The following is an 18689-nucleotide window of genomic DNA, read 5'->3' as shown; positions in this document are numbered from 1 at the left end:
CTTTCAAGTCTTTTGGGGAGTATTCTTTTTAATGGCAAAAAGATTGGAAACAAACTAAATAGCTATTAATAAGGGATTAGTAAAATAAGTTATTGCATATCCACACATTAGAATACCATCCAACCCTTTAGAATGAGGCAGGCTTATGAATTCTGGTATGGAATCATCTAAAGGATATTACATTAAAAAAAAAAAAAGAGGAGGAAGAGGAAGAAGAAGAGGAGGAAGGAGAGGGAGGGAGGAAAGGGAGAGGAGGGGAGGGAAAGAACAGCATGGACAATGGCGGTAGCAGGAGGAACTGAGTGCATGCCCTATTTACAGACTGTCTCTGGAAGGCTCCACAGGAACCTGTAAGAGCAGTGCTCAGGAGGCCACTGGGCCCAGGGTCAGCAGTGAGGAAAGACATTCTTCACTGTATGCCCTCTGTACTATTGGAAATATTTTAATGAACTGAATGTTTTGCCTTCTGAAAATTAATCAATATGCTTTTTAATTGGCATGTGATCTCTTAAGATTTTAAATTTGGTCACAGGTCCAGCAGAAGGTGGGGTGTGTGACAGCCAGGAGGCTGCGGAACAGCCCTGGAAAATGGAAGCAAATGACCGTCTGGCATTAATCGCTTCAAGTCCTAGAAACATCACCGCTTCCCCATCTTCAAACACTGAGCTCACTGTCAAAAGCCTCCCCGGTGCCTTGTAGTCTCTCAATTCTAACCCCCATGTTTCTTCTTTTCTTCCACCTCTCCCTAGAAAAGCCATTTTGAGAGAGTCAAGGTGAAGGGTGTGGGCTCACCCCGCTGGAAAGGGAGGCCATCGAGTGGGGCTTCAAAGTTGCAGGGACACCCTGCCCCGGGGAGGGTCATGCTCCATCAATAGAGACCCCCGGCAACCTCCTCCAGGCTGGATGTGTCGAAAAGGTTTCTGTTCAGAGCCAGTGGAACAGACCTCACAGGATGATAATCAAATCATATTTTTGAAAATGAGATGAGGAGAGGGGAGTCAGAACAAAAGCCAGTGAAAAGAAAAATAAGTTGGAAGTCACAGAAATTGGCGCTCTGTATTCTAAGGACTTCCTGGCTCCTAGCAGGGTTTGAGATTAGTGTTGATAATAGCTTCACCATAGGATCACAAAAAAAAATCAATGGAATTGGGACCGAGGCAGGATCCATTTATCTTCTTGGGGTGAAATAGAAGGTGTGATTTTAAAAAGACAAATTATACCGAATGCGTGTAATTGATGTGCATACACAGAACCGCGCAAGGAAGGCCAACCGCACACAATTGTACAATATCAGGCATTATTCTCATCAAGAATTTCTTGTAACAATGCCAACCCCAGGGCACGGTTCAAGTACTCTGGAGAGTAGTACTAGGAATTGAGTTCTAGAATATGCTGGATGATTGCTGCATGGTTAATTATTTGTTTGAAAGGGCAATGCAGAACACTGAAAGGAAAAGCCAATTTGCAGGTCCTGCTTTATAATGAAACTACTTGGTTCGGACAGGACTCCAGGGATTACTTAATCCATCCCTGTGCCTCTCATTTGAATGGACTGTCTACACCTCACATGAATTCTCCCCCTTAGTTTAAAAGCCTTTATTTAAGTGAGTGTCACCTCATTGAACTAGATATGTACTCTCAAGGGCAGGGATGATGGCCTCATCACCTTTATGGTATCAGTGCCTGACACACAGAAGGTTCTCAAAGATGTTTTATTTATTAATTGATTAATTAGTTAATGAAGTAAGATTAATATCCTGTTTTTCAACCCAAGAAGTCTATCGTAAGCCCAGTTCAGTGCTGGCTATTTTACAGCGGGCTTTCTTGTCCAGTTGACAGCGCTGAGCTAGGCTGGGTGGGTTCAAGTCAGCTCTCGGAGAGGTAAATGCCCGGAGAGGGGGTAGGCAGGGACACAGAGGAGAGTGAGGCCAAGTGCTGCCTGGCGTCTGGGGATCAGACAAGGACATCCCCACAGAGCTGCACTGTGCGTCCGCAGCCGATGAACTTTACGTCTCCGGAGACAGAATGGGGAGCAATACCTCACAGTACCCGAAAGGTGAGGAAATGAGGGTTTGGGTCCAGAAGAAGTCCCTCTCCTGGCTAAACCAAAGCCACTGCTTCAGAGCCTTCCTCGAGCCTTCCAGAAAGGCAATCAATGTTAGCACGCGGCAAAAGACCACCTGAAGCCAGAGGCCGTCAAGGCTCTCTCGTGGTGCCACCCAGCATCCAGTTGAGAGGCTTATTCTGCCCCTCGTCTGGGCCCAAGGGCTGCCAGGAACCTTTTTCAGTCTTCTCCTTTTCGCTACACCAGGCCTGGCTGGGCCCTGCCCCCTCCTTTGCAAGGAGGCAGAAGGGGGAGCACCCTCCTCACCTCCGCCGCTGCCTTAAGGTGAATCCACCACAGCCGCGGCGCTGGCCGGACCCAGTGGGAGGCAGCCCTTGCCCTTGGGAGCTCTCAGACCACGTCTTCTCTCCACATGGCTGACTTCACCCTGTGCAGATCAGAGTCAGACCGGCTCTTTCAAATATTCCTTCTCGGCCTACAAATTGTTCTTTCTAGTCACAACCTCCTTCCCTTAGGATATAAAGCTGATCAAATCTTCCCCATGCCAACAACAGCAACATCAGTAACCAAAACAAAAACCTTCTGGCATGTTGATTTCCCCTCAAGCCCTCTTTTTTCTCTTCTTTTTCTTTTTCAATCTGCATGGAACTACTTCCTCTTCCTCAACCCACTCAGCCTTCCAACTCAGGAAAGGACTGCCTCCATCTCCTGAAACTAAAGGTCACCAGTGATGGTCCAGGCATGCAATCACCTCCCTCATCACCCCTCTCAGCCAGGTGGCCAAGCCCGCCATCGCTGACCGGTCCTCCCTTGGGTGTCCTCCAGGCACCTGTGCTTCATCAGACCTTCTCCGCTCCCCCGACCTCTCCGCCTGCGACTTCTGTGCCTCCCTCGCTGGCCTATGCCCCTCCTCCTGCTGCTGTCATGTCCCTCAACTTCTCTCTGTCCACTCTCCTTTCCTTCCTCTCTATGTTCCCTTTCTTGGCAATCCTATCCCAATTTAATTCAAAAACTAGTATTAAACACCAGGCACAAGGCACTGTGTTAGACACTGTTGGTGTCGTGGTGAGTTGTAATTCTTTCCAAAATCTGACAGACAAATGTCAGACGGGGGGTGGGTTCAGACTGATAAATGGATGATTTAATATACTACATGAAGAAGACTTTCAGGCTTAAAATGGGGAGAGCAGCCCCCAAGACACTCCCAATCTTTCAGGTCAATTATCATGATGTCAGACAAACAGCAGAAGTTCACGACACCCTTTCTTCAAACGAATACTGAACGATAATCCCGTGTCAGAGGAGGGGAGAGGAGGATGCACCAGGATGGATGAGAGAACCCACTCGAGCTTAGGACATGCTTTCCCTGACTCAACTACCCGAAACGGAATCTGCCAGAGGAAAAAGGCAGGAAGTGCCACCCTCCGTCCCTGTGTCAGAGGCCCCAGGCTGCCACCAGTGAGGAGCTGGGCTATGCTAAAGATCAAGGAAGTTTCCATTTCACCCGTTATGCTCTCTTCCCTTCCCAGAACACAGCTGCACAGAACAGGGCCGCCCAAGACCTGCAAGCGGCATCAAGCATCTGACAGCTGCTGGCCAAAGCGGGAAGCACTCGCGGGAAGCGGTGAGGTTAGAAATGCCCAGAAGTGGTACTCGCAGGGAACCGGAATTTTCTCAGACTGCATCAGACCAGAAGAAACAAAGAACCAGATGCTGCAGGTCAAAGGAATATGCCCCTGCTCAGAGCAGAGACACATCAAGGGAGACATTTCAGATATGAGCAAGTAATGGGGACCTCTGCAGCTAGTACAGAAATGAGAAGGGGTGAAATCACCCCAAAGTGGGCAGAAAGAGAGTCCCAGGACAAACGTACTCACACTGTCTGTGGAACCTCACCAAGTCCCACCAAAGTGCATGATGTTCAAAGGAGAAGGAAAAACACCACATACGCCACAATGGGAACGTCATTCTGTAGACTCAGAGGAAGAGCACACCTCTAAAAATGAGATGCCCTGGAATGCAGAAGAAAAATTCAGGAAGATGTACACTTTTTCAGTAGTGTGCAAGAAAGCATGGCTTCTAAGTCACAAGAGCAGAAAGTCAAAAGAAGGCACAATCTGCAGGATGAGATGGAAAAGAAGATGCTTTCCAAAGGGAAAGATAGCAAGGGAACTAAAAATGCAATCACAGAAACAAAGCCGCTTTGCAGGCAGGGAAGGCTAGCAGTGAAGCTTCAGGATATGAAGTCAGTAACACAGAAAACAAATGGGAAAGAAATTAAAACAATATGGCAGAAGGTGAAAGAGCTGGAAAATAGAGAATGAAGAGCCACATGCAGATAATGAGGATTCCTAAAATAGAATCCACAAATGAAGCAGAAGAGAAATGAAAGATATAATGTAATAAAATGTTACTGAGCTGAAGATAAAGGCCTGTGTGTACAGACAGATGGGCTCACCAGGCAAAGTCAGCAAAAAGCGACCCTAGACACATCATGGAAAATAATCAAGATAATGTTGGAGAGAGAAAGCCGTCTGCTCGCAGGTTGAATAGGTGGCTTCAGACATCTCTGACATAGAACAGACCTGAGGGTAGAGGGGAACACGGGCAGTAACATAGAGGACCTTTCCAGTCAGGGGGAAAGACAGAGTCACAAGTTAGCTGCTGGAAGACAAAGTAAATCCCTACCTTATGCCAAATCCCCAAAATGAATCTCTATTGGATTGAATACTTAAATGAAAATTTAAGCCATAAAAATAAATATGGCAAAACACAGATGAATATTTGTAAGTTTGGGGGAGAAACAACTTGCAAAGAGGGAACCAGAGGGAAAAGCACATAAGGAGAAAGACTGATAGAATAACTACAGAAAAATGTTAAGGTTTGCTGCAAAAATGCTGTTCTAAATCAAATGACAAAACTAGGGGAAAAAATGAAATATATATGAAGGTTCGTATCATTCAAATCAATAGAAAAATGGGTAAATACTGTCAACAGGAGATTAACAAAGATGAAATACAAACAAGTATTTAGTCCAATTGGTAATCAAATTTAAAAATCTAAATTCAAACAGCTAAAATCTAGCACTTTTCAGCTATCAGACTAACCTAAAATCAAAAGAATTATAAGGACCATGGTGGGAACAGTCAGGGGTCACTCATGGTCATCCAGGATCTGAAGGATCCATCAGTACAGCATCTCTGAATGGCAACTGGAAATTTTTATCCAAAGTCTTAAAAATGGGAAAAAATTTAATCCAAGAATTCTGCTTAGAATTTATCTTTGGAATAGCATCCATTAAGTTATCAAACATATGTGAACAAGGAACTTCATCAGGTATTATTATAACAGCAGGAGAAAAAAAAGTGAAATGACCTAGAGGTCTCAGTTCAGTGAAATGAGTCACTGAATTTAATATAAGGCAAGTGTTAACATGATAACACAGGCACCCACTGACATGGAGGGGGAAACAATACATTGTTAAAAAAAAGTCATGAAAGTATATGCCACCATTTCTTATTAAAAAAATACACACACACACCATATGCCGAAACATTACTAATAGTTACGTCTAGATAGCAAGATGACAGATTTTTTTCCTTTATGTTTACTTGTATTTCTATTTTTTTACCATGAATATGAATTATGCATGAATTATTTCCAACTTGTTTTAAAATACAATTAAAATGCCCTAGAGTACAATTCCTGGGTCACGTGATAAGCACATCTTTAGTTTTGTAAGAAACCATAACACCCTTTTCCAGAATGGTACTGGCAATGTGTGAGGGATAGAGTTTCTCACATCCTTGTCAGCATTTGCTGTTATCACTACCTTTAATTTTAGCTATTTTGATAGGTGTGCAGTGATATTTCATTGTGGTTTTAACTGGCATGTCCCTAACAAGAAATGATGTTGAACACCATTTCATGTGCTTATGGTCCATCTGTATAAAAATGAAAATTTAAGTTCACACAAAAATTTGTACATGAATGTTCATAGCAACATTATTCATAATTGCCAGAAACTGGAAACAATCCAAATCATCTTTCAACAGGCTACACAACCTAGAGTAGTACATCCATACCATAGAATACTACTCAGCAATCAAAAGGAACACACTTTTGATACATACAATTTGGATGATCTCAGCTGAATTACGCGGAGTGAAAACAGCCAACCCCTAAGGGTTAGAGACTATATAATTCCCTTTATACAGAAATCTTGAAAATACATAATTATAAAGATGGAGAGTAGACTGGTTTCCAGGGGTAAGGGAGAAGGAGGAGGAAGGGAATAAGCTATGGCTATAAAAGGGGATCACTAAGGATGCTTATGATAAATTGCTCTGTATCTTGACTGTGGTGATGGTCCTCTGATTCTACACATGTGATACAATGGAATAGATCTAAATACACACACACACACACACACACACACACACACACACACACACCTCTGTATTATTTCTTATACCTGCCTAAGAATCTATAATTTTCTCAAAATAAAAAGGTAAAAAAGACAATGGGACACAAAAACATACAGTGAAGATACAACAAAGTATGTGTCAAACCATAGTTAGGCTGGAACACTGGAAGTTAGAGAGGCACAGTGGGAATTCTGTCCCACAAGGGATTCAGGGAGGCCTCCTTAAGAAAGGTTGACTGAGGAATCTGGAGGGATTGCAACCAGCAAGAGCATTCCCAGGCACAGAGCAACAGAGGATGGGGATATAGCCTGAGATCCTGTGATGACTGTATCTCTGGGAGGGCAGACAGGGACAGAGGATGCCCTGGGAGGGCCAACTTTTTTCCCCATGTTGTCATGATGTTTTGCTTATTTATCGTATCATTCATTTATTTATTCATTCACTCATTTGTTCAACAAATATTCTCCATGGGACAGACAGTACACCATGCCCTGGGGATAAAATGACAAGTAAAATTAGACCAACCTTACCCACCCCACTCCAGCCAAGATCTTGATGGGGAGATATACAAACAGAAACAGCAAATACATTATTGTGTGATAAATGCCATGACAAGGTATGCACAGATATGCACAGGGTACGTGTATGGAAGAGGCATCCAAATCTGGAAGAGGTGGCATCTGGGCTAAAACCAGAAGCATGAGTGACAGCAAGCCAAATGAGGAGAAAATGGGGGAGGATGGCCTTTGAGAGAAAAGGAATCAATGGTTTATACAAAGGCCCAAAGGTAAAAAAACGTGTGTCACAACTGGGGAAACCCAAGACGTTAAATGCAGCTGGAAAGCTCATCAAACCCAGGATCCCATAGCATCCTGAATGCCATACTAAGAAGTCTGACTCTTAGGACACTGGGGAAACCACTGAAATCTTTTCCACAGGAGAGGCTCACGATCAGAACTGGGTTATGGGAAGATCATTCCGAGTGCAGAATACACCGGGGTGCTGCAGGGAATCCCAGCTCCAGGACAACACCATACAGCCCTCCGGAGCTCTCACACGGAGCTTCCTGGCTCCCCGTGCTGTGGTCAGCGCATGTCCCCTCAGGAAGCACTGAGTTCTGATGGTTTATGGAGTCCTGAGCTCCTGGGCCAAGCTCTCTCCCATCCCCGATCAATTGCTCCCTGTCACAAGCTGATCTTGCTCCAGTTCTTTACTTTCTGGATCATAAAGTTGTCCTCTGTGTGACTTAGGAGGCTCTCTGGTGCCGGGCATTTATAACCCAGAGATACCTGTGCAGTCAGCAGCCCCCATTAGTGTGCTGCTTGACAATTTAGCTGTCCCTTCTGAGGCCAGGATTAGATCTATCTGTTTCCCCAGGTCTTGCTCACTTGGCATGGGGATGAGACTGGATGGCTTCCCAGGCTGTGCTTTGGCAGCAAGGGCAGCCGGCAGCTTGTGCTGCTGTGCTTAGAAAGAGACAGGGCAAGCACTGCAGATAGGCAAGCTGGCAGTGCAGGCATGCAGGGGCGGGGGCACAGCACCCTTTCTGGCCAGGCAGGCATCATTCTGGACTGTGAGATGCCTGCTGGGGACAAGTGTAATCTGGACAACGGCTTTCAGAAAAGGATAGGGGCTGGTGGAATGGGGGGAGACCACCAGTCAGTCCCAAACCCGGTGAGAATCAAGAGGCAGAAAACCACAGATAGGCTCCTCTCATGGGCGGTATCCAGGGGCCACAAGAGCAGGACCAGTGTGGAATGAGGAAGAAGGGGGCCTGCATGATTCTGTTCCATCTGCTGTCTCGCTGCAGGTGGACAGATGAATGAGACAGGTCTCACCCTCCGGGAGCTCCCAGCATAGTGGGGGTATGACAAGACACTGGGGCTCCACCCTGCCACCATCTGACTCTATACGCTCTGTTTTCTGTTGGAGGCAAAATGCTGACGCTGTGGGCCCAAGAGATTTTGAGGGCATCACATCAGCAGCCCAAGCACTAGCAAAGATCCCTTTCACTATGTCAGAATCATTTTTTGCTCATGTTCAAATGCTTACAGTAGCGTCTGGAACATAGTAGATGGTCAGTCAAAACTGGTGGGATGTTTGTCTTGCTGTAACCCCTTTGTCTCAGGAAACAGGAACACAAGCAGCTTGCTTTCATCTCACTGACCTAGTCCTGGGACCAGAGGGAAGTTTGGAGCAGGCATCGTTTGCCACATGTCTGGGGACACCTATCCCAAAGGCGTCACCAAGTTCTCATAAGCTTGCGGCCTGAAGTGAGAGATGCCTACAGAGCTGGGAGAGAACAGATCTCAGGCCTTCATTTTCACCCCAAGGCAGCCTATTTGCTCCCTGGACCACCCCCTCAGGTTCTGGGATGGTGTCTTGGCACCATAAATCACAGGCTTCTACAGCCACAGTGTCTCACTTTAGGTCCCAACTTTGAGCTCATTTAAAATATGACCTTTAAAAAAAAGAATTACAAGGAAAAAAAAAGAAAAGAGAACAAGTCAGTTTTTCCTCACAGGGAGCCTGGGATTAAAGTTTCTACAATGCAGCTGGAAAACGTAGAGGCAGAGAGAGTCACAGGGAGAAACGGATAACTGGAAAAAAACAGCCCTGGAAACAGGCCTGCTTCCAGACTCAGCCATGGAGGGAAAGTCCCAAGAAAGTAACTGCACACTGCAACTTGGAGGAGAGGAGAAATTTCGCCACGGACAGCAGAGCTGTGCAAATAACAGAGGTGTGGCCTTGTGTGAGGGTTCCTTGTGGGCTCCTTGAGGTTGTGACATTTGAGCTGTAATATGACTTAGGGAACGAGGGGGAAGGAAGGGAGGCATGAGCCAAGCAGAGGGATCAATGCTGGAAAGGCCTCTAGTTAGAAGAGCACAGGGAGGGGCAGGCACGGAATGGGAAGCCGGCCCACAGGAAGGGCAGCCAGCAAGGGGGACAGCGGTATACAGGGGAATTAGGGGTGAGGCCGGCAATCCACACAGCTCTGTGGGGCCGGTGTGGCACAACTGGTGGCTTAAGGTTCTGAGAATTCCCTCTGGACCCCCTCATTTGGAGGGCTGCAAAGGAGCAAGCTGAAAGGGTCTTTTTAAACCTCTTTTTTATTTTCCAGGGCTAACACCCTTCTGGAAAGATAAGCTATAGGGCTCTACTCTGAAGCAGGCAAAGAATTCAAATACCAAGGCTTTACCCCTACTCCCATCCCAAATTCGAGGAAGACCAGTCTTGGCTGGAAGCATTTAACAAAGTTCCAGACAGAAAGTAGACATATTTATCTCCCTCAAAGACTGTGTACAGACCCAGATGAGCTTTCCTCTTCCCCCAGGTACAGAAGGTGGAGGTGGGTAGTGACCCAGCACTCCAGGTGTGGCTCAGGCAACGTGGGCAGAGAGTCCAGGAGGAGCCACCCACTGCCCTTCAGAGAAACAGGAAATCTGCACTGAGCTACTTTTGTTAAGAGTCACCGCAATGAAAAGAAATGAACAACGGGGCAAATACACAAACTCACTAACAACTGTCCGAAAAATAAGAAAGAAATACAGAAACATAACATGAAAAGAAGCAGAAAAAGAGCTCAGAAGGGAAGAAAATATAGTCCAAGAAATAAGCGTATCCACAAGGATTCATTCTCAGATGAATTCAATAACACAAAAGCTCAAAACCAGACGATAAAACAATAGAATAAAATTAGAAAGGGAGATGGCAGAGTTAAAGAAACAAGCTACGGATCAAGATAACAACATCATAAAATTAATAAAGCACAAGTGGCTACAGAGTTGATCCAGTTTAAGATCATGTAAATACATAAAACACAGATGATTAGCAAAGAAAAGGCTCAAAATAATCTATGGAGGAAAACTAGTATTCTTAAACTAGAGGTCCCAGCCAAAAAAAAAAAAAAAAAAAAAAAAAAAGTGCCTACTCTGCTCAGAGAGCTAATAGGAAAATTTTTCTGAAAATGAAGGAATAATCAGCACAACCTGGTGGAGTTCCTAAATTCAAAGGTAAAAAAGTATTCAACCAGCAGACAGAGCGAGCAGTCACTCTAAGGGGAAGCATAGGCAAGCCCCAGACTTGTCTATAGTGACATTCGCAGGCAGGTGTCCTCATGGATGTAGAACCTCAGGTAACGAAGAGTCCTTCCACAGGGAACAATTACTTGATAATGAAATTCAATCAACCAAGAGATAAATCCAAATAATGAGTTCAGCATGGAGAAGCTGTGATGGGGCGACTGGGAGTCATGACAGTCTCTTAAATATAGAAAGAAAATGAAAACATTCTGAAGTTGTTATAAACCTTATCATGAAAGAATAATTTTAAAAAATTAACAAAAACTAGGAGGGGAGGAAGGGGAAGAGAGAGAAGAAATAGAAGTACACCAATTTCCTTATCTTTCATAGAAAGGGGTTAACGGTCAGCTACTTAAAACTGAAATAGGAAATTTAGAACAATGATTCTAGTTTCATCGTTTTTATAATATTCTTTCTTAATCTTAAGAGAACCTTTCAAGAAATAATATATTTTGTGCTGAAGAAACACAAAATGGAGAGATTTCCTCCATTTTGTATTCATTTCTTTCTCTTCTGTTACATTTTTTTAAAATTTTCTTATGTTTATTTATTTTTGAGACAGACAGAAACAGAGCATGAGTTGGGGTAGGGTCAGAGTGAGAGAGAGACACAGAAGCCGAAGCAGGCTCCAGGCTCCGAGCTGTCAGCACACAGCCCAACGTGGGGCTCGAACCCACCAACCGTGAGATCATGACCTGAGCCGAAGTCAGATGCCTAACCGACAGAGCCACCCAGGCACCCCCTCTTCAGTTACATTTAAAGAAAATTAAATTACTGTTTTCAAGATTTAGCATTACCATAGTTTCCTAAAATTAGCTCTAACTCTCCATCTCTCTTTCCAGTCACAGTGAAGACAGATTATACAGACATATATATAAAGCGGTGTTGACCTAAATTTAACAATGGTAGTTTCTGGATTTTTTTAAGTCATGTTTTACTTTACTCACTATACTTTTTTTCTTCTTTTCTTTTCTGGAATGTCAATAAAAACGTGTCACCTTAATAAAAACAAAGTCACTTTTCTAAAAATATAAATGTCACACAAAAAGGAGATCAATACATGTTGCATAAGTTAAAGTAATAATTAGGATTTCCATGTTAGTAATTCTCATTTACTAGCCTCTACTTACTAAAACATTTTCAGAATATCCCTCTCCACAGTTTTTTTTTTTTTTTTAATTTATTTTATTTTATTTTAGAGAGACAGCGAGAGCACAAGCAGGGGAGAGAGGCAGGGGGAGAGATGGAGAGAATCTCAAGCAGGCTCCATGCTCATCAAGAAGCCCCACACAGGGCTTGATCCCACAATCCTGGGATCATGACCTGAGCCAAAATCAAGAGTTGGACACTCAACTGACTGAACCACCCAGGCTCCGCCTCCACAGTTTTGAAAAGGCATCTGTAATTCTCCTGCTCTCGTGCAGTAAACACACACACTAATTCGTTTTGTTGTTGTTGTTGTTTTGCCTTATCTTACCTTCCAATCAAACATTCAAAGCCCTTCTTACTTATATCACCTGCTACTTGGGCCCTGATGCTACAGACATACACTAATTGGGAAGTTTGAAACATTTTCAGGAGTCTTTATGTGATCAGCTCAGAAGAGCCCCGGGGGTATCCAATTCCTCAGCCTGCTCACTAGCGTGGCAGGAGAGACAGCCAGAGTTCCTCAGCTCCTGGCCCGGAACCCAGATCCCAAGTCACGCACATCTCAGTCCCCTTCCCGGAGCAGACTCAGACCAGGAAGGCATCGCACGCCCCCCTCCAAGACTGTGTTGTGAAGCGTCTGGTACCGCTCCGCCTTCTACTCACTCTCTTTTCTCCTACCACCCACCAGTTCCTCTATTTCTAAATTATCTCCAGCAGCAGTGACTCAAAACCTGAGTATCCTGGAACAGAAATTGTCAAAGTATACAGAAATAAATCCAAGGATACCAGAATTTCATAAAAAGAGAATCTGTGTTTGGGGAGGGATTACTGTACACACAAATCCCTGTAAGTAATACAAGTAAAAACCACGTGGATATGGCTACCTGAATGCTTGTACCGTGTGTCTGTCATAGCCCATCCAGCTAGCATCCATTAGCAATAAGCAGGAGGGTGAGGGGGCAGGCATCTTCTGGTATTGATAGTCCTATTTTCAGGGTAATGGTGCATTCATTTACTGTGGTTGCTCTTATTAGGGCAGTTAGCACTTCAAGACACAATTTATAGAACCTGACAGTGATTCGTTCTGCTCATGTTTACTCATTTCATTAGGCTAACTGCTCCTCTTTGAAAAAAATATATCATTAGTCTGTTCTATGACTATGGTCACACACATTAAGCTGAAGACATAGGGAGGCCAGCATACTATTCCTTTATTTGCTCATCACATCCCATTAGCATCTCTTGAGGTCTCGCCCATTTGGTGCCCAGCTCTGAGCCCACCACTTTGGATGCATTCTCTTTCTACCACAACAGCCCCGCTGGGTGGAGACACAGGGCTACAGGCTTATTAGAGTGAAAAGCGAGGACTGCCTCCCCAACCCCCAGCCGCTCCGATCTCAGGGGAGGACAGCTCCCGCGTGGCTACCAGCTCAGGCTCTGGAACAAGGCCAAGCTCCATAATTCCTGTCCAGCCTCAGACATGCTAGTCACAGTTCCGGGATTCAAGACCCTCCTTAAATCAACATTCACCTGCTACTTGGTCCCTGATGCTAGAGACAAAATGGAGCTGACGGAAGTACCTGCTCCAAATCTGCTCGGGCTCCCCTAATAAAACACCACAAACTGGGAGTCGAAACAACAGATACTTATTTTCTCACGGTTCTCGAAGCTGGAAGTCTAGGACCAAGGTGCCAGCAGGTGCGAGCTCACTCCTGAGCTTGCAGATGGTACCTTCTCACTGTGTCCTCACACGGCCTTTTCTCTGCACATGCACGGAGAGTGAGCTCGTTTCCCTTCCTCTTCTAATAAGGACATCAATCCTATCAGATCAGGTCCCCATTCTTAAGACTCCCTAACCTTAATCACATTTCTTAAAGACCCCATCTCCAAACACAGTCACATGGAAGGTTAGAGCTTCCACATGTGAATTTTGTGGGGACATAATTCAGTATGTGATCAATCAATGAGCTAATGCACATAATACACTTAGGAGGATGGTGCCTATACATACTACACGCTTAATAAATGTTAGCAATTATTACTACTGATTTTGTTGTTTTCAAAACATTGAGTCATGATAGACTAATGTTTGAAGAACAGCGAGTGCCCAATATTTCATGGTTAAAGTTCCCTCCAGGTGAGTGAGTGGATGAGGTGTATACAGTAAGAAAGAAAATGTCGTTCATCCTAAGATCAGGTTAGAACAGCTATTCCTTCACTTAGACCTGCTAGAAGTGACAAAGCTGTATGCACACAGGGAATAAATGTAATGTGGCGAGATTTTCACAAATGCTTTGCGAGATTTTCACAAAGATTAAATTTTCAAAGATTTCATAAAAATGAAATTCTTAAATGTGTAAGTTCTGAGATTGTATTTTTTTTTTCTCTTTTTATTTTGGAAACATGTAATGAGGCTGTTCTAGAATTGTGATGACACACATTGAGTTGAAGACAAAGGGATCCTCTGCTTTGTCCTTGTTTTGGTATTGAACTAACCTCCCTTTAAGAAATGAGGTACTGGGGCGCCTGGGTGGCGCAGTCGGTTAAGCGTCCGACTTCAGCCAGGTCACGATCTCGCGGTCCGTGAGTTCGAGCCCCGCGTCAGGCTCTGGGCTGATGGCCCGGAACCTGGAGCCTGTTTCCGATTCTATGTCTCCCTCTCTCTCTGCCCCTCCCCCGTTCATGCTCTGTCTCTCTCTGTCCCAAAAATAAATAAACGTTGAAAAAAAAAAATTAAAAAAAAAAAAAAGAAATGATGTACCTGGGTGGCTCAGTCAATTAAGAGTCTGACTTTAGCTCAGGTCATGATCTCATGGTTTGTAAGTTCAAATCCCGCATCAGGCTCTGCACTGACAGCTTGGAGCCTGGAACTTGCTTCAGATTCTGTGTCTCCCCCTCTCTCTGCCCCCTCCCCTGCTTGTGTGCTCTTTCTCAAAAATTAATAAATAAACATTTTTTAAAAAAGAAATGATGCACCAACAATTGAGGGAAGCTTTCATGTTCTTGTTTGGGCTGTGTGTGTGTGTGTGTGTGTGTGTGTGCGCGCGCGCGCGCATGTATATGCTTTAATATACTTAATGGAAAGCTTGTATTAGTAACCTGGTATTTTTCATATCATTTTTGGTCCAGAAACCTGGAGCCCATGGGCTGGACTCTGGTCTAATATGAACTGGAAAAGCAGAGCTCTCTGTCCCAGGCTTCCATTTTCCAGATAAGTAAGTTGGACCATGACCTCACTTGGGTGTTTCCAAGTGGTCTGGCTGATGTGGAACCTCAGCCAGTCCCTGAGGCAAACTTTCAGAATAAGCTGCATGTTGGCTGGCATGCATAATGCCATACACACAGACACATATCGATGCATATGCTTATTTGTGAGGATTGGCAATTAAGAAAGCCTCTTTTAAGCTGCATTGCACTTGACAGGAATGACTTTAAAGGAACCAGCTAAGAGATAAAGCACCCGAATAGGATGAACTCTGGCTAAATTCTCTAAACACTGTTACCACTTTTCTCAAATGAAAAAGATGGTTTCATGGAGTAATCATGAGGGATTTTCACAGCACTCACATTCTTTAATTATCTAGAAAACAGTCACTCCCCATGATTGTGGGATGAAGCTGAGGAGTTGGCATTTGAATTACCACATCCTGACCCGTTATGTTAAGCCTGAATTTATAATCTAAAGCAATGGCCAAAAGGCAGACTTCCTTATTTGAGTCTGATCCCTGAGTTGTTGCTAGTGAAATCTGTGTCTGATGGCCATTATCTGGGGCAAACACATTTTCTGCTTGGCTGGAACTGTGTGTGACTCCTGACCAGAGGCTTCCCAGCAGTCCCCAAAGCCATCTGCTGTCACGAATAAGCCAATAATTCAGGTTCAAACCACACTGGTCTCAGAATTATGGGGTGCTGGCATCCAAAGCCAACAGACAACACTGACCCTAAGCCGTCCAGCAGTGGGGGGCAGGAATTCTGGGAAGAAAGGAGCCTCAGTAAAAGGAAACTAAGAACAACAACAATAACAAATAACTTGAGTGCTAATATTTAGTGAGGGTTTGCGCCATCGTAGCCAACATGATGAACATGTTACTCATCTCATTTAATCCTCTCTACAACCCTATCAAATAAGTTCTATTATTATCCCATTTCATAGATGAGAAATCTGAGGCACAAGTAGCAAGTGGTGAAGTAGGTATAGAAAAGTCCTCGTTCCTGTTTTCAAGGAGTTCTCAAATCTCTGAAGAAATAAGGCATAGGGGCGCCTGGGTGGCTCAGTCAGTTGAGCATCCGACTTCGGCTCAGGTCATGATCTCGCGGTCCAGGAGTTCGAACCCCACGTCAGGCTCTGTGCTGACCGCTCAGAGCATGGAGCCTGTTTCAGATTCTGTGTCTCCCTCTCTCTCTGACCCTCCCCTGTTCATGCTCTGTCTCTCTCTGTCTCAAAAATAAATAAACGTTAAAAAAAATTTTTTTAAATAAAAAAAGAAATAAGGCATAAAGGGCCAGCTCAACTCAATCCCAACAGAAAGCCAACTAAAGGGTTAATTGCACTCCAAGGAACCCCACCAAGAGGCAGGCCAGGGGTCCCAGGGTCACGGTAAGTTTTGTAAGTACTCTACTGAAAGCTGACCAGAGTAGGAACCCAAGTGTCAGGACCGGAAAGCCAAGTTCAGCTATACAATAAAAGGGACTCAGTTGAACACACGATGCCAGAGTGGTGGCTTCCAGTGGTCCAGCACTCCCTTGGAGTAAACTCTGGGAGTCACAAACTCCATGAAGTCCTTACTAAGCTCCACACCCTTCCACGGAGCTCCACTTAGGCCACCTAAGCTCCCTAACCCTGACCACAAGGAAGCGTATGACATGACTGTTCTCCCTCTGCGCCTCACCTCTCCCTTGGCCTCAGGCCCCATGCTCACACCCTCATCAGTAGGCCTCTTGTAACACCCCCCACCTGGCAGTACACCAAGCTGTTGCCTCTGGAGGCTTTCTCCCAACCACTCCCCTGCCCCCTCACCCCAGGAAATGCATGTCTAGAGCTGCAGTGAGACCTAGTCCAACGTGGCAAGAGTGGCTCTGTGTAGACCCTTGGCTGGAAGCTCCGAGCCCTCAGGAGTTCTGGGACAGGGCCATTCCCTGTCTGGTGCCTGGAAGTAGCTTCTTCCCTAGACCTTCCAGAGAAGCTTCTCAGACAGCTTGATATTCCATTTGGTTGCCTGCTTGCCATCTGACATTGTCCAGCTTCTTCCTGGCCTTCCCTCTTCCTTTGGATCCTGGTTTCTCCCATTCTCCTTTCCTGGAAGCTCTGCTCATCCATCTCTCAAGCTGTGAAGAGGGGCTGTCTGCAGGCTGCTGTCAGGGTCACTGTCCACAGGGTGGGTATGCCTCAGTGGGAGGGTAAGACTGCCCAGCTGCAGGGAGCTCATAGCTGGGGGCCACTGGGAGGATGGGTCCTTGCCCTGAAAAGGGCTTGTTCTCAGACCTTCATTTGCAACTTGTGATGAGAGAGAGGTACCGTGAGTGAAGCTCAGGGCCAGAACTCCTACTTCTTCATCCCCTTGACACCCTTTTAGAGATTTTTATCATGAACTCAAGGAACTCCCTATGGCCACCACCAAGAGTCATCTGCTCCTTTGCAGACACAGAATATATTCTTCACCAGGCAAGTCCAGGACCGAGGTTACATCCACCAAACCCTCAGAACACCGTGGGGGCCCACCAGGAACGCAGGGGACAGTGTCACCCCCACTTTGCAGATCAACTGCTGAGACCCAAGAGTGCAGCTTTCACACAGTGTAGTGGCAATGCTGCAGAGGAATCCAAGCTTCCTGAATACTTGTCCAAACTTCCATCAGCCAACTCTATGAAGATTCGCACCACTGCCTGGGCAAAGGGTCCTAGGAGAGGGAAGACCTTCAGACAAGCAAATCCCTTCACAGAGGGCTTCATGTGAGGAGATGCCAGGCCCCTGATGTGGGGGTTCTGCAGCCCAAGAGCCCAGCTAATCCCCTGCTTTGCATGGGCAACAAGGTGGGGAGGAAACTCACCGGCTAAGCTTCTGAGTCTCTGCAAAGTCTCCAAAGAACTCCGCCCTGCTCCCCTTCATCTCCTTGTCCCTTCCTGCCCTAAAACACTTTTCCCACCTTCCCCATGGCTCCCTCTTCTGAGGAGACGCTGTGGCCAGAGGATGAGGCTGAACCCAGATGGTGAGGGAGAATTAGCATCAAGCCCCACTGAGCCATGAAGGGAACTTAAGAGGTGAATATTTTACACCTGCAATTAGTCACACATGCAGAACTGTGCTTACAACTAGTTGCACCTGCAAGTGGTTAATTGCTAAATAGCGAATGCAATTAGGCACTTACACATTATCTCCAGGATGAAAGTTGCCAACACAGTAGTCACTAGTAGATGCATGGTCACACACGCACACATGCACACACCACAGGGGCACACACAGACATACACACACACACATACACACATGCAGGGACACACATACACACATAGCACACACACATCTATGAGCATGCACACATATCCAGGGACACACACACATGCACACACACATACAGGAATATGTACATACATTCCCTGATGAAGGAGTGAACACAGAACAAAGCAATCTGACTCTCAAGGTTGGAGACTAAAGGACACTATGGGGGGGGGGGTAAGGGGGGGTGGCTTTTTATTAAAACGTCAAGAAGCTGCATTAGAAGAATCTAGGTTAACCCAAACCTTATATTGATGTATAAGACACAGTCTAAGGCTCCAGCACCAGATAAGAACAGCACGGGATTGCAGATTGTTCTTTTGATAAAGACTGAGCAGTCGTGGAAAACAAATTGGGCCTGGCACAAAGGGCCGGGCTGCAGAAAAGGCCGACGCTTACAGGCCTTACCAATGTTGATCCCCAGTGGAAACCATTATCTAACTGTACAGGGTGGAGGCTAGCCATAATTGTTA

General features: G+C 45.3%; 1 protein-coding gene across 2 annotated transcripts in view; it reads right to left on the bottom strand.

Moving 5' to 3' along the window:
• Positions 1-18689, bottom strand: part of EPHB1 (EPH receptor B1) — a 432698-nt gene that overhangs the window by 222689 nt on the left and 191320 nt on the right. The window lies entirely within an intron of this gene.

The sequence above is a fragment of the Puma concolor genome, chromosome C2 (genome assembly GCF_028749965.1).
Source record: "Puma concolor isolate L17-30 chromosome C2, mPumCon1.1.hap2, whole genome shotgun sequence".
NCBI classification, from domain to species: Eukaryota; Metazoa; Chordata; class Mammalia; order Carnivora; family Felidae; genus Puma; species Puma concolor.
This window is presented reverse-complemented; position numbering and strand designations above follow the sequence as displayed.